The following is a 24,776-nucleotide window of genomic DNA, read 5'->3' on the forward strand; positions in this document are numbered from 1 at the left end:
TCCATCACGCCAACAAGTTGGGGCGGGAAAGGATTAGTTTGCATTCCTGCCAGTGTCCAACCACATCTAGGTCTTTCCTTTTCATTCTGTGTGCTTGGAAACAGATGCTTCTGTCACTCTATCCAGTCTTCTCAGCGGCTGCTTGCACGGAGCTTTTCCGCAGGATAGAACGTTTCTATTTAGCAAGCCTTTTAGAAATGACATCTCTGACATTTAGTGAGCCCTTTAGAATTCCCACTATCTCGATAAGAATCTTGAGTGATAGCTACATGGCCCATCTCTCCTATGCCAGAGAAGAAACCCTTGGGAATTATATTGTAATATTGGAGTACGTGATTCACCTCACCCAGGAGGAGCCTAATAATGGGACACTCGGGCTATGTTCTGACAACACAAATGATCCAACTATTTTCCCCATGTCCTCCTCCTGCCTACACACAGAGGAATTGACTCTTCTTTGTGTGCTTGCAGTGTGTTTTTTATTTTTCCCAGATGCCACTTTTCCCTTGCTTCCTGCGTTTTTAATGTCTACGCCTTCTGGAGGAAGGCAAAATTCAGTGTTGCTGTTGGGGTTGGCCTCACAATGGGGAGACTGGAGAGGGTCTTATCCATCCCTCTTCTTTTTGGTCCCTTTTAACTCACATGGGAATTAGTCAGAGGAGGCATTCACTGGGTGTAAAAAGGCAGCACAATCAAGAGGTAAGGTCAGAGGAAAGGAAACATTTCAAAGAGACTCTGCCTTAACTGGCTTGCTAGAAGTTTATCCGGGATCTTAATTCCACAGTTTCAAAATTGTGTTTTTACCCTGACTAGTTATAAATATGCCTGCCTGAAATCTGTGTGGTTCTGTATTGTTTCTTTCCTTTAAAAAAATATTAGAATTTTTCAATACAGTAAAAGAATACAAAACAAAAAGGTAGGAAGAAAGAAAAAGAAAAGAAATAGAAAAGGAATGATAATAATTTATTTATTATTTATTTTATTTATTTATTTAATTTGATTTTTATACCGCCCTTCTCCCGAAGGACTCAGGGCGGTGTACAGGCAAAATAAAAACAACAATACAAATATACACAATTTAAATACCCTTAAAAAACTTATTCAAAATTAGCCTAATATTAAAAATCATCATCAATTAAAACCCCATTTAAAATTGGTAAAATTCCCTTTTAAAATCCAATTAAGCCAGCCCCGCGCGAATAAAAAGATGGGTCTTCAGTTCGCGACGAAATGTCCGAAGGTCAGGTATTTGACGTAAACCAGGGGAAGCTCGTTCCAGAGAGTGGGAGCCCCACAGAGAAGGCCCTTCCTGGGGCCGCCAGCCGACATTGTTTGGCGGACGGCACCCTGAGAAGTCCTCTCTATGGGAGCGTACGGGTCGGTGGGAGGCATGTGGTAGCAGCAGGCGGTCCCGTAAGTACCCAGGTCCTAAGCCATGGAGCGCTTTAAAGGTCGTAACCAACACCTTAAAGTGCACTCGAAAGGCCACAGGCAGCCAGTGCAGTCTGCGCAGGAGCGGTGTTACATGGGAGCTACGGGTAGCTCCCTCTATCACCCGCGCAGCTGCATTCTGGACTAACTGAAGCCTCCGAGTGCACTTCAAGGGGAGCCCCATGTAGAGAGCATTACAGTAATCCAAGCGAGAGGTAACGAGGGCATGAGTGACTGTGCATAAGGCATCCCGATCAAGGAAGGGGCGCAACTGCCAGACCAGGCGAACCTGGTAGAAGGCCCTCCTGGAGACGGCCGTCAAATGATCTTCAAACGACAGCCGATCATCCAGGAGGACGCCTAAGTTGCGCACCCTATCCTTTGGGGCCAATAACTCGCCTCCGACAGCCAGCTGCGGCTGCAGCTGACTGAATCGGGATGCCGGCATCCACAGCCACTCCGTCTTGGAGGGATTAAGCTTGATAATAATAATAACAACAGAGTTGGAAGGGACCTTGGAGGCCTTCTAGTCCAACTCCCTGCCCAGGCAGGAAACCCTACACTATCTCAGACAGATGGTTATCCAAATCTTAAAAAATTCCAGTGTTGGAGCATTCACAACTTCTGCAGGCAAGTTGTTCCACTTATTAATTGTTCTAACTGTCAGGAAATTTCTCCTTAGTTCTAAGTTGCTTCTTTCCTTGATCAGTTTCCACCCATTGCTTCTTGTTCTACCCTCAGGTGCTTTGGAGAAATGGGTAGCTGACCACATGGAGTGGAGGGTGAGTGTTATTTATACCCTCTCTTGGGCCTTACTCTTGAGCTTCCTGTTCCTGTGGCAAGGACACGTATTCTATTGGTTGCTGTCAGACTCCCAAAGGGCTACTGCAGGGGTCATAGCTAAATTTGTAGATTATCTGAGTCACGTTTGGTTGAAACGTTTGGGCTGATGCAATGCAGTTCTTACTGTGGCTGAATGGCTTTGCCCTGAAGGACAATCCCATTATCCTGGAGCTGAAGGCCTTTCGTCTTGTAGATAGGCTGGCCCAGTCCTGCTGGGGCTATTAAAAAAGGTGGGGGCTGCTTTCCAAGAGCATGTTTCTCATTTAGGGGAATATAATATTCGGCCTTTTATAATATTTCCCAAAATATTTCATTATTCTAGGAGAGGGGTGAGTGCTAATTTTCTACACCTTCTTTCTATCAAGTAATTATTATCTTATTCTTTTCTCCCATCCTCTTTGGTCTTTTTTTTATTTTTTATTTTTTTAATTGAAAGAGTTTTAAAAAAAACAAAAACATTTCCCCCCCTTTTTTCCCCCTCCCTCCCAAAAACAAAACAAAACATTTCCCCTTTTTCCCCTCCTCCCAAAACAAAACAAAACACCCCCTCCTCCCCACCCCCGGCTTCCCGGTCAATCACAAGGTAAAGTTATACATAAACCAAACATAGAATAAAATTTTCCCTTCCAATCCAAATAACCACATCCAAAGCTTTTCGTCTCCCAACCCCCTCCCCATTACATAAAATAACTTTCTAATTATTCAAAGGCAATCTGATATTTCTTAATCTGATATCTGTTTTGTAGATAATCAATCCATTTTTTCCATTCAATTAAATATCTTTCCTGCGTATTGTCTTTTAAAAACGCTGAGATTTTAGCCATCTTGTTTCTTGTTTCTTACAATAAGTTACATTATCCTCATATCTAAACAGATTTTCATTCAACCTCCATGTTCTACCACCTTTTTTCCCTTGTAATAATTCCATCCATACTGGGCTATGGTCAGTTAAACACCTCGGAAATATCTTCGTTTTCTTCACCCTAGAAAGCAAGTCATTAGAAATTAAAATAAAATCAATGCGTGAAAAAGATTGATGCCTATCAGAAAAAAAAGTAAAATCTCTCTCATCTGGATTCCGTAACCTCCATATATCTCTAAACTCAAAGTCTTCCATCATTTCAAAAAAGGATTTTGGTAATTTTGCATGTATAGGTATCTTCTTGGAGGAGGTTCTCTTATCCCTTCTTGTATCAATTACTCCATTCCAGTCTCCTAATAAAATAAACGAACTATAATCCCAGAGGGTCAACCTCTCATGTAACATTTTGTAAAACTTTTCTTGTTGCTGATTAGGTGCATAAATACCTATCAACAAAGTCTTTTGCATCTATCACCAGTTCAATAGCAATAAATCTTCCTTGAATATCTGCCTCAATTAGCTTAGCTGGTATATCCTTCCTGATATATACAACAATTCCATGCTTCTTTTCCAAAGCTGATGCAACAAAATGGTTACCCAATTTTGAATTAATTAAATATTTTTGGTCTGATAATTTTATATGTGTCTCTTGCAAACAAATCACATCATTTTTAAATTGTTTCAAGTAGTGAAATATTTTCCTTCTTTTCTGAGCTGAATTCAAGCCATTAACATTCCATGACAAGATTCTATTTGCCATTACTGGCCTCCTGAAGCTTTGAAGCAGACAACGGAAGCTCCTCCTCCGGTATCTTCCGTCTAGCTCCTCCCACAGCTTCCATAATGGGATCCTGACTTTTACTTTGAGACTGTTGCTCTTCTTTACGCTTAAGGGCTCCTCTTGTCACCCTTTGCTCTTGTGGTTCCTCTAATACTGGCAGCAATAAAGGCTCTTGGATCACCACGCCTTCTTGAGTCTCTTGAAGTTTTCTATCACTTCTATTTCGACTTTCAAAACTGTAGAAAGAAAATCCTTTGCCTTTAAAACCGTGTCAATTCTATATCTCCTTCCTTGATAGAATAGTGTCAGTCCAACTGGCACCTCCCATCTGAATTGAATCTGATGTTTTTTAAGTTCTTGTGTAAAAAGCAAATTCCTTCCTGTCTCTTAATATCTTTGAAGGAATCTCTTTCAACACCTTCAACTCCTGTTCTCCAATTTTTAAAGTTGTCTGATATGAAACTTGCAGAATTTGATTTCTCATAGTCCTTTTCACAAAATAAACCACAATGTCCGAGGAAGCTTTCTCTGTCTTGCAATCCAAGAATTAACTCTATATATTTTATCAATTTGGTAAGCTACCTCTTGGGGTCCACTTCAATAAATTCAGCCAATGCTTCTGATATAATTTTTCTTAAGTCTTCTCACGCTCTTCTTGCATACCACAATTCTAAGAGCTCCTTCCATAAGTTTATATTGTAATATCACAACCTGATCTTCATTTTGATCCACTTTTTCTGAACACCTTTCATTTGTCTTCTAAATGCTTATTTGACTGAGAGATCTGTTGCATTTCCACTTCCAATCCTTCAATTTTTACTCAGTCCTTGAACTGCCATAAGAATATCTTCTCTTATTTTTGCATTAAAATTCTCCATCATCTCTTTTGCCTATCTTCAGAAAGTTTTAATTGTTCTTTCAATATTTCCTCAAGACTTGGTTCAGATCCCTTCTTCCAGAAGGCTTTAAAGGTTTAGCTGCCATTCTGTCTTCAAAAGAATCAGGAATTCAAACTTAATAACTCTCCTTCCTCCTTTCAGTATAAAAAACTCCGTTTGTAACAATCCACAAATAACGCTGCTTCATCGTACTAAAAATTTTACTTTCACTTTTAGACGCCATTTTAAAAGTCAATTAATCAAAGACAAAGAATGGTTTCAAGTTTCAAAAAGGCAGTCGGTACTTGCCGTGCTGATTCTACATCAAAGTTCGAACGCTTGTGACATTCCCGTCTGCTTGGAATATCAATCAATTTAATAAGTCCTCTAGAGCAGAAGCGACATTCCTCTCCTTTTTCCTGATAAAAACAGGAGCGTGCTGAAGTTGGAGGGAGTGGAATTCGGTGGGGTCATAAATCCAGGAAAATTCGCTCTTGAGAGCAAACCCCCTGTCAGACCTGCCACTCTTCCACAACTCTGATAACCTCTTTCACCCAGAGATTATGCTAAGCTCAGTGAACAGTGATTTATTTTCTGTTTCACTGACTTTTACAATCTTCTAACACGGAGTGCTCTGTTAGAGCACCCAGCAGGAGGGTGACGTCACTGGAGCCTCCTCTTTGGTCTTTTTAAATCCCCAAATCCAGAAACCACAGATTCACTTTTGCGTAGATCTTGTTTATTGAGTTGGCCAGCTATGTGGGACAATAAAGGGAGAAGGGTAGGAATCTACAGAGGTGATAAGATTAAAGTTCCCAGAGAGGCACCATTTTTGCAAAGCCAGTCTAGGATGTCAGCTCATGAATTTCAGAGAATCAACAAATTTTGGGTTAAATCATTTGCAAGAGGGAGGGAAGTTATTCTAGCCTCAGTTAGCCTGAGACCATTTGGGGCTACATCTTCCTCCCAGTTAATTAAGTGGGTCGTTTGTAAAAGGTTAGAGAATTCATGTGTCGCTGATATTCCCAATTTTCATTTACTATGTATCCAAAGGAGAAAAAGAGCAATTCAGCTCATATGTCACCTTTTCAAAATCATTGCTAGATTTGCCTCCTCTTGACTGCTAGACAAAGTATATCCCCTCAGGAACAGAGAAGTTGCCTATTTTGTAATAATCGAGCCACAACTTTTCACACGATCCACAAAAGCAACTGGAAGGGGTTGAGTTTTCCCTCTAAGTGGCTTAATTATTCTTTAATCCATTCCATTAGATTTGAAAGTTAGGTAGAATGTGATTTCTCCCATCTCCTTCACCAAGTCAGTGTAATAACTGGAATGATTAATTTCTGATTAGTGATGGTTTAAATAGCTTTAACCTATATCTAATGTGGGAGCAACAGCATCTGTCAGGAAGGCAGCAATATTCCTATGAACAATCTGAGTATTTAATTTGCAAAAAAACATTTCGCTGGGTGAAGCGAAGGGAGACATAGGCTATCATGTCACACCCAATTTCAATCTGGCCTTGCAGATTGATTCTGCAATTCCAAAAGCTGATTTCAATCTGAGGAAGATAAAGAGTGTTAATGACAAGGGAGGAACTGAAGAGGTGAAAACAACACCCCAGCCCCCACCCATTGACAAGCAATTTACACATGGCTGTATGTTCAGATGCCAAAAGACGAACTGCAATGAACCCTTAAATGGGAGCCCTTTTTTTGTCTGAAGAAAAAAAGGGAAAAAAACACCACTAGATCGATGAAAAGAGAAAAGGGGGGGGAAATGGAGTCAATGACGGCAATTTGTTTCTCTATTCTGAAATAATTGATCTGCACTGAAGAAATAATTATGGCGCGTTAAAGATATTAAAGAGAAGAGAAAGGGAAAATTGCAGAGTGGAGACAAGCTTGAGCTGCCGTACTGTAATTATGACATTTGGAAATTTCATAATATTTTGAAAGTAGCCTTTCAAGTTAAAGGGTGTGGGGACAGCTTCAGTTGCCAGCTTTCTGTCATTTTCCTCATACCTGCCTTTCGGAAGGAAGACAGGAGTTAAAATAGCATCTGGTGAGCCTTGATGGAAAACCTGTGTCAAGGTTCCAGAAATACCTCTTCTGCGTTCAGAAAAAAGACTCAGAAGCATTCTTTCTTTTTCTCAGAGTCCTTTACTAGCATGAGGAGACTGGCACACGATGAGTGCAATTCCCAAAACTGAAGTTCCGGATTCGTTTCCCCAGTTATACAAACCCCAATAGTCCCACCCCCCTGACCCCTCGGATGATCACACGGTCCCACGTTCTTCCAGTTCATTCGAGTAACGTCTTGCCACTCTTCCTGCAGACGTGAACGCCATCCGACCTTGACCCGTTGAAGAATGCTACCCTATCCCTCAGCCCCCCCTCCTCCCCTCAGGAGAAAAATGTGGCAGCGTCTGGAAACCTAAAGTTTAATATGGTTTCCAGGCCTGACAGGTGTCCCCTCTTGGAAAAGAAACTATATCCTAGGAAATAAAAACAAGGAGCCGATAAAGAAAAATGCCAATGATCCACAATTCCCTTCTACCCCCCTCCCCCCTCCAAGAGGTTTCTTAGGTTTGTCAGGGAAAGTGTCGTGAAATTGTTTAATTAAATCGTCCGCATTCACTTTCCAACTTTTGACCCAAGTAGATTCAGATAATGGATATCCCTTCCAGTGGACTAAGTATTGTAATTGACCTCTGTAGAGTCTAGAGTCAAGAATTTTCTTGATTTCATAGTGGGTTTCACCTTGGATTATCAAGGGGGGTGGGGGAGCGGTAGGGTGAGGCCTTAGGCGGGATTGTCTAGCAGGTTTTAGTAAGCTGGTATGGAATACTGGGTGTATTCTTCCCAACATGCGAGGGAGTTTGAGTTGGACGGTAACGGGATTAATAATTTTTACAATGGGGAAAGGACCCAAAAATTTTGGACCGAATTTCCTGCTGGGTATTCTCAATCTTAGATACTTAGTAGACAAAAAGACTTGATCTCCAATGCGAAAAGGGGGTTGAAGGGAACGGTGTTTGTCAGCTTGGGCTTTGTAATTCCGAGCTGTCACAGCTAAAGCCTTTTTTGTATTTTCCCAACCGTTTTTTAATGAGTTCATCCAGTCCGTTAGGGAGACTGAAGTGGGGGGTTGTACGGGGAGTTCAGGCATTGGAACGAAGTCCATGCCGCTGGTTACTTGAAAAGGGGTTCCCATTTGTCCAACCAAGCTAAGCCCAGGATGATGGATTCTGACATTTTAGGAATTACTATGAATCTTATAAGTTCATGATGGGCACCAATTTCTAAGCGAACCAGTTGTGTGACTCGGGTTGCTGGAATGCCACCAATCAAGGTTCCATCCACTTGGTGGAATTTAATTGGGTGCTTCAAGGGAAATGTTTTTATACGGAGTTGGGTGACTGTGGAGGTTGAAATCAGGCATCTGGTGCATCCTGTGACCACAATAGCGTCTAAAAGTTTTTTGGGCCCTCCCCCTGGAATTATTAAGTTTACTTTGATGGCAAAAGGAGGAATAGGTGCACTAACCATTGGGTCGTTTTCTGGTTGGGTTGAGTCGTCGGCAGGCGAATTGGATGATGGAGGGTCAGTGAGGAGGTTTGTGGATTGCCTCGCGAAGCGACTGGTAGTAGGATTCTTTCAAGGGGGGTTGCGTGGTCGGGTAGCAGTTGGTGGTCGATACTGCGGGAGGGGTGTTGGGGCTAGGCAAACTGACGCCCGATGACCTAGTTTGCCACAACGGTAGCATTTGATTATTGTTGAAGGTTGAAAGGTGGAGGGTGTGGTTGGTTTGGAGGGGGAGGATCTTGTAGGTGGTCTTTGTGAAGCTGCAGTTGGTGATTGGCTTTGGAGGGGGTTGAATTCTCTGTCCAGAGCAATGGACACGTTGTACCAGGCATTCAGTTGTTCTGGGATTCCTCTGGTGGAGCAGGCTTTTCTGATGTTTTGATCAATGGCGTCTTTGAAGTAATGAAGAACAATGGCTTCTGGCCAATGTCTAAGATTACCAGCAACTCTTCTGAAATCCCATACAAATTGTTTGAGTGGCTTGTTACCTTGTTTCATTGTTTTTAAGGTGGTTTCAGATTCTGCAGTTAGGTCATTATCTTGAAACCGGTTGCGAAGCAGTGTCATGAATTCGTGAACATTATTTAGTTCTGGTGCATGTTCATTGTATAGCTGTGCTATCCACTCTGAAGCTAGCCCCACATTCATTCCATCTGAGATGGCATTGATTAGGCTTCTTTCTGATGGGTATAGATGTCTATATTGTTCAGCGTAAGCCTCAATTCTGCTGAGAAAGTAAGCCAGGTGGTGTGGATTCCCATCAAAGGTTGGTTTGAAAGGGGGAGGGGTTGGTGGGGGGGTGCAGGGGGGTTTAGCTGGCCTGCTTGTTGCTGGAGAGGGTATTGCGGGGGTGGGGCTGCTGCTGTTGTGGCTGGCTGTTGGCCTGCAAAGGGGGGTGGAATTCCCCCTGGTTGCTGGGAAGGAAATCCTTGAAACGCTTCAGCAGATGACACAAGGCTCACAGGAAAGGGAGGGGCGGAACTAGCTGGTTGCCATTGATACTGAATCCACCCTTGTCCCGGATAAAAAGCCCACCCAGGTGGGATAGAAGCTGCTGGCGGCAGCGTAGTCCTCTGCTGGCGGGAAAGATCAATTGGAGGAGGGAGGTGCGATCCCCCCCAAGCTTCTGGTGCTGCTTGAATTCCCTGCCGTTTGAAGGAGGGAGGGGGGGTTCTCCTGCATTCATCGGAACAGCTTCGAGCTTCAGTAATTTGTCTCTCTCTTGTAGGAGGGAAGGTGAATCTAGGCTGAGCCAAAGGCTCTCGAGGTCTCACCTCCAGCCGCTCAAAAGTTTCAAGGAGGTCTAATAGAGACTGGGATTTCAGGGGGTTTCTCAGGTCCCATTCCAGGGACTCTCCCGATTCTCCAGGTCTTATTGCCCTCCAGTGAGGTTGAGAAGAGGGAGGGGGCTCTCCATTCCCCCCAGGGGAAATGTTTTCTCCCGACTGGCAGCTCACCCATGAATCAGAGTCCTTGGGGCGTGCTCCAAACGGACAAGCAGGTTTTTCCTTTTCGGGGCTTCGGGTCCTGTCGTCAGATGGGAAATAGGCGATTTCTACTAAATCGTTAGAATCCAGTTTCATGGCTCCTTCTACGCTTTCAACTTGCTGCTTTTCCGTCTTCACTGGGTCTTTGCACCGCTGTGGAGGTTGCGGAGACTGGGGCCCAGCACCCCTCTAACGGGCCCCCTCTGAGAGGAGGAGAGGGTACCGTTAGCAAAAGAAAGTTTTGTGAGTTTTGGGAATAATGTCAAGGTTCCAGAAATACCTCTTCTGCGTTCAGAAAAAAGACTCAGAAGCATTCTTTCTTTTTCTCAGAGTCCTTTACTAGCATGAGGAGACTGGCACACGATGAGTGCAATTCCCAAAACTGAAGTTCCGGATTCGTTTCCCCAGTTATACAAACCCCAATAGTCCCACCCCCCTGACCCCTCGGATGATCACACGGTCCCACGTTCTTCCAGTTCATTTGAGTAACGTCTTGCCACTCTTCCTGCAGACGTGAACGCCATCCGACCTTGACCCGTTGAAGAATGCTACCCTATCCCTCAGCCCCCCCTCCTCCCCTCAGGAGAAAAATGTGGCAGCGTCTGGAAACCTAAAGTTTAATATGGTTTCCAGGCCTGACAACCTGCTTCTTTCGTCGGCTCCTCAGGGCAGTCCGCCAGGCTATAAGGTAAATGGCTACCTACTGACTAAATTGCTAAGTGGTAAAGGCCACGAGGTCTTTTTTGCACTGAAGCTGCAGACTCTGGTTCTCTTGAGAGAGCTGGGGGAATTTACATGCCTCTCTCTCTCCTATCAATAAGCAGGTCCAGGACATTTTACTTTGCCAAGGATGAGAAATGGGCTGCTTCCTTGATTCTGCTGAATATCAAAATCAAAATGACCATCAGCGTTCCTCATTATTGGGGTTGTGCTGGCATGGTCTTCAGGCAGCTTTAGCTCAGCAACTTCGGGAGGGCCCAAAATCCTTCACCTATGTTCTCCTGCTTTTTACTGTTGCTTTATTTTTTTATTTTTTAAAATTTAATTAATTTTTGACAGTGATGGCTAACATTTTTGCTGTCGCATGCCAAAAGTGGGGGGAGCGCAGAGGGGTCGTGTGCGCACATGCCCACACCCATAATTCAATGCTTCCCACGCATGCGCACACAACCGCCACCGCACTCCCCTCGCTTTTGCCACGTGATGGCACGGTGGGCCCAGTAGGCCCATTTTTTTGGCTTCCCCAGGCTCCATAGGCCTTCTTAGAGCTTGGGAAGGGCAAAAACGGCCTTCCCCACCCCCTGAAGGCCAGAAATAACCAGGTTCCCGACTTCCAGAAGGCCCGAAAATCAGTTGGCCGGTTCACGCATGCGCACTGGAGCTGAGCTAGGGCAACACTCACGTACCCACAGATATGGCTCTGTGTGCCAGCTGTGGCACGCGTGCTGTAGGTTCACCATCACAGCCCTATGAGGTGACTCTATATGACTTTAAAGTACCTTGTTCCAGGTTGGTTTATTTTTTCCATCTGAATCCAGGGATGCCTGCTCTGACTAAAGGTGCTCTATAGGAGGTTCAGACAAAGATCTCTTGCCTCAAGGATCTGCGCCAACTCAGAAAGCTCAAACTGCCCAAGGAGCTGCTGATCCAGTTCTACAGAGTCTGTCATTTGCACCTCTATAACTGTTTGGTTCAGTTCTGCAACCCAACAAGACAGACACAGACTTCAGAGGATAATTAGAACTGCAGAAAAAATAATTGCAACCAACCTGCCTTCCATTGAGGACCTGTATACTGCACGAATCAAGAAGAGGGCCATGAAAATATTTACAGACCCGTCGCATCCTGGACATAAACTGTTTCAACTCCTACCCTAAAAACAACGCTATAGAGCACTGCACAACAGAACAACTAGACATGAGAACAGTTTTTTCCCGAAGGCCATCACTCTGCTAAACAAATAATTCCATCAACACTGTCAAACTATTCACTAAGGCTGCACTACTATTAATCTTCTCATCGTTCCCATCACCCATCTCCTTCTACTTATGATTGTATGACTGTAAATTTGTTGTTTGTATCCTTACAATTTATATTGATTGTTTCCTGATTGCTTATATGTACCCTATGACTATCATTAAGTGTTATACCTTAGAATTCTTGATGAACATATCTTTTCTTTTATGTACACTGAGACTATATGCACCAAGACAAATTCCTTGTGTGTTCAATCACACTTGGCCAATAAAAAATTCTATTCTATTCTATTCTATTCTATTCTATTCTATTCTATTCTATTCTATTCTATTCTATTCTACTAAATCTTGTGAATTTGAAGTGTATGTTGTACCAGGGAATTGCCTTTTGTGGATACCTACAGTGACAACTCTCCTGTTTTCTTCTGGGCCTTGGTTCAGTTCTCACACTTCCTTATCATTGACCCCCCATTTTAATCCAGGGTAGCTGTTCCTTGATTTTGCCAGTCTGCTGGCCCTGCTATCAGACATCAAGCATGCTCTTCATGCTCATTGACTCAGTCCTCATTTGAGCTGTCTTACTGAGTTAATTCCATTCATGGATGGAGTTTGCCTATTGTCTCATCTCCCTGGAATCAAGAGGACACAAAACAGAGATCAGACTTTCTCCCTTTACTTCTTATTTATGAACAACTTTTTACCCCCCTTTTCCTAATTGGATTCCCTTTCATCTTTTTAATCTGCCTGATTCATGAGAATTGTTTCTGTACTTTCAAGGCTTTGCCTCCTTTTTCTTAACTTTTGAGTAATCCTTTTGTTTTACACTTTTATTTCCCTAGGCTTTTATAAATCAATGATTACCTTTTCTTTCTGCTGGCCTGCTGCTTCAAACAAAACCCGAAGTTTTTGTTTCAACTTCTCGGCCTGCATTTCACAATTCAAAACCATTTATAACTTTTCTCCCAAACTAACAGAATAACTGAGTTGGAAGGGACCTTGGAGGTCTTCTAGTCCAATCCTCTGCTCAAGCAGGAGAACCTATACCATTTCAGGCAAATGGTTGTCCAATCTCTTCTTAAAAATCTCCAATGTTGAAGCATCCACAACTTCTGAAGGCAAGCTGCTCCACTGATTCATGTTCTGTTCGGAAATTTCTTCATAGTTCTTGGTTAGTTGTCTCCTTGATTAAATGTCATCCATTGCTTCTTGTCCTGCCTTCTGGTGCTTTGAAGAATACATTGACCCCCTCTTCTTTGTGACAGCTCCTCAAAAATCAGAACACTGCTATCATGTCACCCCTAGTCCTTCTTTTCATCAGACTAGACGTACCCAATTCCTGCAACTGTTCTTCAGATGTTTTATCCTCCAGTACCCTAATCATCTTCATTGCTCTACTCTGCCTCTTTCCATAGTCTCAACATTTTTTTAATATCATGGCGACCAAAACTTCCCCTCACATCTCTAGTGTCTCTTCCGCTCCCATTGGAAGGCCTCAGTTCAGATTTCCAACAGTATCTCTGTTGTCCGCTGAGAACTTCTTTATTTTATCCCATGATCTATCTACCCATTCTCTCTTGTTACCTACAGCATACATCCTCTTTACTTTCTTCAGGCTCCAACTAGTTACAAAACTTGGACATCCAGATTCCTAATACTCATGGCTTCTCATGGCAAATTTCTATTGATTTGTACTAGGTTTTCTCAGTTTTCTGCAATTTCCTTGGTTACATCCCTAAATAAGATGTGGCCTTTTACTGAGAGGAAGTATCTAGTTATCTATTTTTCTAAAATGATGTAAGAGGGCTAGAGTTTTAAAAGCCTCCTGAGAAATGTTGCTTTGGTGGTTTGACTTTCCTAGAAGACAGTGCTGACTCATAACATCTTTTAGAATAGAATAGAATTTTTTATTGGCCAAGTGTGATTGGACACACAAGGAATTTGTCTTGGTGCGTATGCTCTCAGTGTACATAAAAGAAAAGATACATTCATCAAGGTACAACATTTACAACACAATTGATGGTCAATATATCAATATAAATCATAAGGACTGCCAGCAACAAAGTTACAGTCATACAGTCATAAGTGGAAAGAGATTGGTGATGGGAACGATGAGAAGATTAATAGTAGTGCAGATTTAGTAAATAGTTTGACAGTGTTGAAGGAATTATTTGTTTGGCAGAGTGATGGCCTTCGGGAAAAAACTGTTCTTGTGTCTAGTTGTTCTGGTGTGCAGTGCTCTATAGTGTCGTTTTGAGGGTAGGAGTTGAAACAGTTTATGTCCTGGATGTGAGGGATCTGTAAATATTTTCATGGCCCTCTTCTTGATTCGTGCAGTATACAGGTCCTCAATGGAAGGCAGGTTGGTAGCAATTATTTTTTCTGCAGTTCTAATTATCCTCTGAAGTCTGTGTCTTTCTTGTTGGGTTGCAGAACCGAACCTGACAGGTATAGAGGTACAAATGACAGACTCAATAATTCCTCTGTAGAACTGAATCAGCAGCTCCTTGGGCAGTGTGAGCTTCCTGAGTTGGCGCAGAAAGACATTCTTTGTTGTTCTTTTTTGATGATGTTTTTGATGTTAGCTGTCCATTTTAGATCTTGCAATATGATAGAACCTAGAAATTTAAAGGTTTCTACTGTTGATGCTGTGTTGTCTAGTACTGTGAGAGGTGGAAGTATGGAAGGGTTTCTCCTAAAGTCTACCACCATTTCTATGGTTTTGAGTGTGTTCAGTTCCAGATTGTTTTGGTTGCACCACAAGGCTAGTCGTTCGACCTCTCGTCTATATGAGGATTCGTTATTGTCTCGAATGAGACCAATCACTGTTGTGTCATCTGCGAACTTCAGTAGCTTAACAGGTGGATCGTTGGAGATGCAGTCATTGGTATACAGAGAGAAGAGAAGTGGGGAGAGCACACAGCCTTGGGGGGGGCTGTGCTAATTGTACAGGTATTTGATGTGATCTTGCTTAGCTTCACCTGCTGCTTCCTGTTTGTTAGGAAGCTTGTGATCCACTTACAAGTCTGTTCAGGTCCCTGTAGCTGGTTTAGCTTAGTTAGAAGAGTGTCTGGAATGATGGTATTGAATGCTGAACTAAAGTCTACAAAAAGGACCCTTGCATAGGTCTTTGGAGACTCAAGATGTTGTAGGATGTAGTGCAGAGCCATATTAACAACATCATCTGTTGATCTATTTGCTCTATTTTTATTTATTTATTTATTATTTATTTATCTCTATTTTCACTGTTTCCTCTTATTGCAAGAGCATTCAAAAACTTTTTCTGTAGTCAATGCTATACACAGGGATGTTCATTCATGTAGAGTTATCAGCCAAATATTGGTTGACTACAATTCTCAGCATGTGATATTTCGAAGTTTTATTTTTTTGCCTCCAGATAGATCAAATGGAAAAAAGTGTTGTCATTTTAATTTCCACTGTTGGACTTATACCTTCCTCTGAAGATGTGTTTGATCTATACGGGTTTAATTCATACTTTGAATACTACTTAGCTGCGGTTTGGAGAGACGCAGCCAAAAAACTGTTTTGGATGAGGAGCCTGATGTAAAATAAGTAATGGTATATTGATTCTGCTCTAGGAAATCCCAGGGCTTATTTGTCTGTGTCACTGAAATGACCTCAGTGACCGGTGTCGTATCCCTGGAGCTTTCAGATTACAAAAACAATCTTCTGTTGTTTCTGTCACAAAAGGTAACAAATCTGATTTCATAGATCTAGACATATACACAAAACCGACTAAGGGTTAGGAATCCTTAAGTGATATGCATTACATGAAACACCAGATTGGGGGGGAAAAAGAGTCAGAATAGCTTGAATCTATGTCCACGTGCAAGAAAATGATCCATGAAAAGAATCAGCTCTTATCAGAGATTTTAACAAATGAGATCGAACATCCTAATCAAGAAACAGGGAACTAAAAGAGGGAATGGACAATCATAATTTTTAACAGAAAGACCTTAAAGGATGGGTTCATTTTGGACTCAGGGAATGGCTGACTTGCATAATATGTTGTGATTATTGCTGGCTGAGGGACTCTGGGAATTGAAGTCCACAAGTCTTAAAGGGACCAAGGTTGGAGACCCCTGCTCTACAGTATTTCTGTAAGTTGTGATAATGTATGCTTTTATCTATTTCACTTGATGTATGCCGAAACTTGATGTATGCTGATTGGTGTTCAAAAAGAATATGAAGTAACAGTATAACTCCCCACACACATATTAACATGCTATCAATAATGAGCAATAAATATATACCACAGGCCTTCATCATTATATTTTTCCATTAGTTGGAACTTTTAGTTTACTTAGATCTTTTAGCTAAAATCTAAAATTCCGATTGGCCACTTTTGTTGTTAGTTGCGAAGTTGTGTCCAACCCATCACGATCCCATGGATAACGTTCCTCCAGGCCTTCCTGTCCTCTACCATTCTCTGGAGTCCATTTAAGCTAACGCCTACTGCTTCAGTGACTCCATCCAGCCACCTCATTCTCTATCATCCCTTTCTTCTTTTGCCCTTAATCTTTCCCAGCATTAGGCTCTTCTCCATTGAGTCCTTCCTTCTCATTAGGTAGCCAAAGTATTTGAGTTTCATCTTCAGGATCTGGCCTTCTAAAGAGCAGTCAGTGTTAATCTCCTCTAGGACTGACTGGTTTGATCACCTTGCAGTCAAAGGGACTCGCAGCACCATACTTCAAAGGCCTCAATTCTTTGATGCTCAGCCTTTCTTATGGTCCAACTTTCACAGCCAAACATTGCAACTGGGAAAACCATAGCCTTGACTATGTACACTTCTGTTGGCAGGGTGATGTCTTTGCTTTTTAGAATGCTGTCTAGATTTGCCATAGCTTTCCTCCCCAGGAGCAAGCGTCTTTTAATTTCTTGGCTGCAGTCCCCATCTGCAGTGATCTTGGAGCCAAGAAATTAAAAGACGCTTGCTCCTGGGGAGGAAAGCTATGGCAAATCTAGACAGCATTCTAGATGTTACCACTAGATGGCAGCAAAAGTATTATTCTTTGCTGCCATCTAGTTGCTATCTGAATTTTCATAAATCAAATATTAGAAATGGATAAAACTCAGCTGTAAACTCAACTAAAACACAGCTAAACCAGGAAAACAACATTTTCTGTGTTACTTGAATTAACAGTGACTTATTATTGAAATATCCAGAAGAATATAAATATAGATTAATCAGATAAAAGACAAAAACTTATATTTTGGGCCCAGAAATTTGGCATGTATTCTTATAATACTGTAGAAGGCAAATACTTCCTTCTCAGAAGTATGACCATAATACCTAATAATAATAAGATACTGCTTTGGTTGTCCTTAGCTTTTTTTGATAGAATGCCTGATTAACATTATCTTTTATTTCTGAAATGGAGAAGGGAAAAGTTATTCAAACTTGGGTACTTGCTTTTGGTCCCAGTGCATTTATGCATATAGATTCTTCAAAAGTCTATATGTTCTTCTTCTTTTTTACCATGTTGTCCTTCAGATATTCTTCTAATGAATGATGCTATTAACCTTTGCCTGTGAGAGGCTGAGAAAGAAATATTTCAATATCATGAAAATGATCACCTGTATCCTGCAATCATCAAGGAAGATGCATATCTCATTTCATGAGGTCCTGGTATTTCTATGTAATATTCTTGTGCACATGAGCAAATGGTCTCCTTTGCAATTTGATGGTTCATCTCCTGCGTTATTGTTTCTTTCCTCACCTTTTTTACTGAAAGGTGAGAAAAAGGAGGAAGGGAAAAGGAAAGTTGAAGGAAGGCAAATTGGAGATGTTATTTCCTTATAATATAATTTTTGAACAAAGCTACATCTGAAAAACAATACATCCTTAAAATCCTACATAATACTTCAGTCTGCCTTTAGGAGCTTGAGGCACAATACAGCTAATTTGATGTAGAAAACATTCACTTTTCATCACAGATTAGATGTTTATAAATTGGAAAATTAAATGAACAGCAAAGGTATAATTTTGTTATTGAAGGAGCACAAAATTCTCCTGAGAAAATCTTTAGTTTGTTTTTTTTGGGGTGGGGTTTACATTTTAAATTTTTCATTACAACTAATATACATTTCTCTCATTTTAAAATCTCATTCTCCTTAATTTTCTACACATTCCTCCTATATTTCTGATGATTTCAGCTCTTATTGTCAACAGTGAAATAGAAATATTAATATGTGGAATTATTTTAGAAAACCATTTGGAAGCTACAGTGCAAGTAGTTTTGGGTGCTTCTCATTTTGCCTATGTAAGTTATCTACATTTGTATTTTACAAATGTCATTGACTACCGGTGGGGTTATAGGTGTAATTCAAGGTTTTGGTCATCCTTAAAGCCCTCTATGGCTTGATAACTAGGATACCTGTAGGACCACCTCTCTCCTGTTGTCTCTGCCCATCCAATAATATTTTGCTGGCTATCCTAGCTGTGAAGCAACATCATCTCACAGAAGCTACAAGGTGAGCCTTCTTTGTAATTGTGCTCGCTATAGCAATAGCAATAGCACTTAGACTTATAAACCACTTCACAGTGCTTTACAGCCCCCTCTAAGCAGTTTACAGAGTCAGCCTATTGCCCCCAACAATCTTCATTTTACTGACCTCAAAAGGATGGAAGGCTGAGTCGACCTTGAGCCGGTGAGAATCGAACTGGTGAACTGCAGGCAGCTGGCAATCAGCAGAAGTAGCCTCCAGTACTGCATTCTAAGTGCTGTACCACTACGGCTCAGGAATTGATACAGGAATTGCCATCCTGTACCAACAGACAGTATTTTGTATGTTATGCAAGGGGGCACATTTTTTTTTTGTTAAATTAAATACTAGAAAGGGGCCTTAGCAAGTGGAGTGGTTATCAGAACCCCCTTGATAATGCACTGTTGTTACTTGTCATATTAAGTTTTATTTGGACTCTTCGGAGCACCCAAGACTAATCAAACAGCGATGGACTCTATTTTGTGGCATCCTTCTGTGCTGCCTGGTATATGGATGATGATGTTCTCAAACTGTTACATCACAGTTTTTGAAAGATTCCATAAGAGCAGATTGAAACTGAACAAAAACAACAAAATGCCACTTTGGATTTGAATGAATTAGACCCGATTTGAAGAGGATAGAAGCTGTTTTGCAAGACCTAACCACTAAGAGCCTGATTTACAGATTTGCTACTTGTGGCTCTCCCTGGAAATATATTTCTAATTATGTGGATATTTCAGGACTTCTGCACCTGTGACAAGAAGGCAGTTGCCTGGCACTGGTCTGCAGCAGCTGACTGCATTTCAGCAATTGAAAAACATATTAACTAAGGCACCTTATCTGGTTTGTTATGATCTGAGCACACCAGCTTTTGCAGTGACTGATGCCAATCCTCTGGACTAGTGCCATCTAGCTACAAACACAGGAAGACAGTTCAAAAAAGCTATTGCATATGACAGCTCTGTAGTTTCTTCTCTGAAGCTGAGATATTCTTTGAATGAATGTGAAACATTGGGATGTGTGTGAGATATAGACTGTTTTCATATTTATCATTAGGGATGCTCATTTGTGTGGTTGATGGATTATAAACCATTCATGCACTTGTTTCAGCTACATAAAAGTACCATGTTCTCACCTTGAATTTAGCATCTTAGTTGGCAGTTGCAATCTTATGATTTATGTTACTCAATTCATTTTTTTGGCGGGGGAAATGAATGTAGTTGATTCCCTTGCAATATTTTCCCTGACCTGATTTAGGATATTTAGGATGAAACAAATTGGTGCAAGATTATGTTTAAAAGATTGGGAGAACTTTTTGGGAAAGTTGTTCTGCCTTGCTTTTTGGCAAGATGCTTTTATTCACAAAGTTTCAGCGTATTGTTCCACCCAACAAATGGCTTCCAGCTTATCCTTGTTCCACCAATAACACGTAAGTCTGTTGTGGATGAGCTTTCTGAACAATCTCTTGTGAAGTGAACAGATTTTTACACTGAAAACGTGCAAGTTATTAAAGTGAGCTCATGAGACACATCACATTTTGGTGCAAACTAAGCAGATGCTAAGTTTTACTGGCCAAATGAAGACCGAGATCTTTAACATCTGATCAAGAAACTCAGTCTCTGCATGGTGATCAGCCATCACACCCTCTGTCATTGGCACCCAATTCTTAGACTCAAATGGACATTTCATAGAATCATAGAATCATAGAATCATAGGGCTAGAAGGGACGTTGGAGGTCTTCTGCACAAGACAGAAGACTTTATTATACCTGTTGTGTCTTGCCCGCCCTCAGAGCAGCCGGGGCCTTCTTACCTGCTCCCGAACACTGAGGAATGTATGCCTCCCGGCCCAAGTCCTGGCTCCATGCCCACACAAACTGCAGAAGAAGGAGCATCTCCCTGCCCCAGCCCTGACTCCATGCCCAGGCACACGGGGCAGGTAGACCCTCCTCCACCACAGCAGGTGAGCCTGAGGAGGGTTTACTCCCAACAACAGCTGATTGGAGTAATCCTCGCATCAGAAGATTGGAGAGGCGGAGGCAACAGAAGGAAGGGAGGGGCAGGCCTTAATGAGTGCTGAGTCATGGAGCCACACCCCATGGCCTATATAAAGGATCTACTTTCTGGCAGTCTCTGAGTCAGGCAAAAGTCGAACTTATCTTGCTGAAGTCACTTACTGGTCTCCTGCCTGCTCTGAGGACTTTGCTAGGACTTTGGGCAGAGCTGCAGAGGCAAGCCTGATTCGGATTTCCCTGACCCAGCCGTCAGCGGAGGAGTGGGACACGACAATACCATTCGGGACAAATGCTTCTATCTATCTATGTATCTCTCTCTCTCTCTCTCTCTCTCTCTCTCATCTATCTATCTTTCTTTCTAATCATATCTATCTATCTATCTATCTATCTATCTATCTATCTATCTATCTATCTATCTATCTATCTATCTATCTCTTTCACTCTCCCTCCTCTCATCTATCTATCCATCTATTATGCCATCTATCTTACTATCCTGAGTGACTGGGTGGCATTGATGTTATTGGACCCATACAATAAGAGTACTGAGATGGGTGGCCATATAAATATAAATAAATATGCTTGCATCATTATTATTCCTACCTGGAGGCAGTCTGGTTATTATTTATTTCAGCCGATGCCTTTATCAGACATTTTTGCCAATTGTGGTAATCCATATGAACTAGTTAACAGATAATCCTCATTTGTAGCTTCTATTCTTTAGTTGTTGTTGTTGTTCATCCAGTGGCACTCGAGTTATCCATGCTCCTCTTTATTATCCCAAGAGTAATCAGAATATTGAATGCTTTCATCGCTGTTTGGGAAGAAAAAAAGAACTGCAGGAAGCATATATCATTCTACTTCATACAGGGCTTCAAAGAGACATTTGACAAGCTGCTTTTTTCTTGGGACATTTATATAAAAATTCTAGTTCTCTGTCTTCAAATGAAGGTATGTTTGAACTGTTGAAGCCCATCAGTAGCAATACTGGGATTAAATGAAACATTATGCTGGTATCATATATACACAACATAGCATAGCATAGCATAGCATAGCGTAGCGTAGCATAACGTAACGTAACGTAACATAACATAACATAATAACAGAGTTGGAAGGGACCTTGAAGGTCTTCTAGTCCAACCCCCTACCCAGGCAGGAAACCCTACACCATTTCAGACAAATGGCTATCCAACATTTTCTTAAAAATTTCCAGTGTTATACAGTTAAAGGCTATAGTTTTAAAGTTGGGTTGTGGTGTATGTTGCTAAACCTAACTGAAAGTAAATTTCTGCCATGATGTAAGATTGTTAACAAAGTTATCCTTTGGATTATTTCTGGCTTTTTATTTCATCTAGTTAACAAACAAAGATAGTAGTGTTTTGACAGAAATATCAAGCATTTGAAAAGGTTCCATCTTATCTGGAATCAATCAGATAATGCTCCTGTTTCAGCCATGGGATGAGAACAAAAAGTGACAGACTTATTAAAAGATCATTAAAATTTCATAATAACATGTGTTGAGTACTATGTGATTTGGGGTGTGAGTCTTCACTGTACATTTGCCTTAGTCCTTGTGATATTTTCTAATGTCAGAAGAATCGGTTTACTGTTGTTCATTTTGACTGAACAAAGGAAGTGATGTAATGCATTGACGGAGACAACAACAACAACAGAGAGGAACCAAGAAAGAATTAGGAGAGACATTGGGATAAATAAAAATGGGGAATTCAGGAAGTGCTAAAACTGTTCCTTAACACTGCTACGTAAAGCTGCAACTTCCTCTGACACTTAGGAGAAGAATCTGCAAAGGCAGAACACAACAGCCTGGTTCTCAAAAGCAAATGAGAAAATAAAGAAATACACAGCATTCACTCTTGTTAGGTCCCATTCCTTAGCTATGGATGTTTGAAATTGGTAATTCAAACTGTAACTGAAGGCAGTTCCAAAAAGCTACAACCATGGCAGACTGACACTCCCAAAACAAGTTGAGAAATTGCATATAAGCTAAGGATCACATACTGGGAGCCTTAGAGGCAACGAACAGCAGAAATGAATGGTGAAGTAGGCCCTGTGTGGCATCAAATCTAGTGCCAACCTTGGATCCAGCGGAGGTTATCAGTCCAAAACCTATTAAAGAAGCTCAATTAAATTCAAGGGTTGCTGTGTACATAGCTCTCCCTTTTGTACATATCTTTCCTGGATCTGGGTCTGTAAGCATGTCTGTGTATGTTCTGATATATGCATTTCTCCATGTGTTTGACATCTCTTTAAAAACCTTTAATACATTTTTTTACAGAGGTTTTCCTAAATAGATATATGCTATTATCTCTGCAAGAACACAGAATTATCTCTGCAAAATCTGTGGGAAATATCTTTTTGTACCCTTGCTCTCAATCATGAACTAGTGTTGCAAATTATTAGTAAATTGGTAATGAAACATCTGCGAAAAAATCAGGTAGTCCTCATCTTACGTCTGGTTGCTTAGTGACCATTCGAAGTTACAACAGACCACTCCACAAAGTTACTTATGACCTAGTTTCAAAGTTCTACTCCCCACCTCCAGTCATGTGATTGTATTTTGGGCACTTCATACCTGACTTATATTTACAGCCACTTGCAGTGTCCCTGGTAACATGACCATGATTTTTGGCGATTTTTGGCAATTTTTTTTACTCCGAAATCAGCGTAGTTTCAGACAAAAAGTTCTTTGGGTTGAATGGGTTCACTTAATGACAGCTGTTTTTGCTTAATAACTGCAGCATTCTCTTAACAACCATGGTGTTTGCTTAATAACCGCTGTAAAAAGGTAATAAAATCAGGCATGGTCATGTGATGATACGTTTAACAACTGCCACAATTTATGCCCATAATTACAGACTTAATTAAAGTTCAGGATGAGAGGGGAGAGAGAGGGATAGATAGATAGATAGATAGATAGATAGATAGATAGATAGATAGATAGATAGATAGATACTGGTAGGGAAGGAGCAGCAATTCTAATGCTCTACTTCAGCACGTTCTTGAGTCTGTTGGCCATATTTGCAGATAAACCTGCCTCATTCTCTGATGTTTTTTTTCCCAGTCTTCTGAAACCAGCCAGTGCAAGATAAATTGTTTGGAGCACTCACACTAAGCCACGGGTTGCCTATTGAATCTGTTAAGCAAACTTTTCTGACAAGTTATGGCAAGAGGTGATGACAGTAACAAACATATTATGGGCCAACGTTTCTGTATATGCCTCAGGAGGCTATCTCGATGTCTCTCATATCATCAGTCATTTGTTTCTTTCATGATAGAATTGAGAAATGAAGGGTTTTTTTAAAAAAAAATGTTTAACATTCCTTTTAGTATTTTTCTTATCTCTAAATATTTTCCTGCCTGCCTGTTATTTTGTTCCCCAGTCCTCAGGGAATTAGCTACGTCTTGCCCCACCCCACTACAAAAAATGAGGCGGCAACATGGAAGAAAGTGAAGATAACCAGATTTTGGCTGGGTTCTCTTGAAAGAGGAAAAGGAAAGGACAGTGAGCCAGAGGTCAATCAATTTTCTATAACAGTCTAGTTCAATGAACTGGAGAAAGTTCAATTAGCCCATCATTTACCCTTCAGAAAGCTTATGAAGCTAGTTTAGATGCCTCTCTTTTGGAGTTTGTTTCACGGGTCTGGTGACATTTCCTACTATGCTTGAAAGAACAAAGCACCTTCGTCACTACTCAGTTTATGTAACTAGACAGTCATTTAAGATCACTGATGTTCTACATGAGGGCTCCTGTTAGGCTGTCTGCTTTGGATTCAGGCTATGCACACACTTTCGGAAACGTTGTAGAAGAAACGCTTTGGACTTCATGCACAGTTGAGCACACAGCAACTCCCCGTCACTTATTAAAGCCACCAGCTGTTTTGTTTTTCAAGTCTTCCATGCAACCCTTAGGAAAATATGCCACTGCTTAGAACGATCTCATCATAGGTAGTCCTCACTTAGCGACTGTTCAAAGTTAAGATGGACCCCCCCCCCAAAGGTACTTACTGACTCTGGAGTTCCAATGGCGGCAGCCCCCCACAGCCTCATGGCTAACCTTTTGGGCATCTGGCAACTAGCTTGCTTTTGTGGCTGTGTTCCATGGTCATGTGACACGATCTACGATAGTTTGGGGTTTTGGTTTTTTTGTTTTCTTTTTGCCAAAAAACACCTATAGCAATGCATTGACTTGCTTAAAGAGCTGTGGTGGCGCAGTGGTTAGAATGCAGTATTGCAGGCTAATTCTGTTGATTGCCAGCAGTTTGATCCTCACTGGCTCAAGGTTGACTCAGCCTTCCATCCTTTTGAGGTCAGTAAAATGAGGAGCCAGATTGTTGGGGGCAATACACTGACTCTGTAAACCTCTTAGAGAGGGCTGGAAAGCACTGTGAAGCG

Source organism: Ahaetulla prasina, chromosome 2 (assembly GCF_028640845.1).
Source record: "Ahaetulla prasina isolate Xishuangbanna chromosome 2, ASM2864084v1, whole genome shotgun sequence".
In the NCBI taxonomy this organism is placed as follows: domain Eukaryota; kingdom Metazoa; phylum Chordata; class Lepidosauria; order Squamata; family Colubridae; genus Ahaetulla; species Ahaetulla prasina.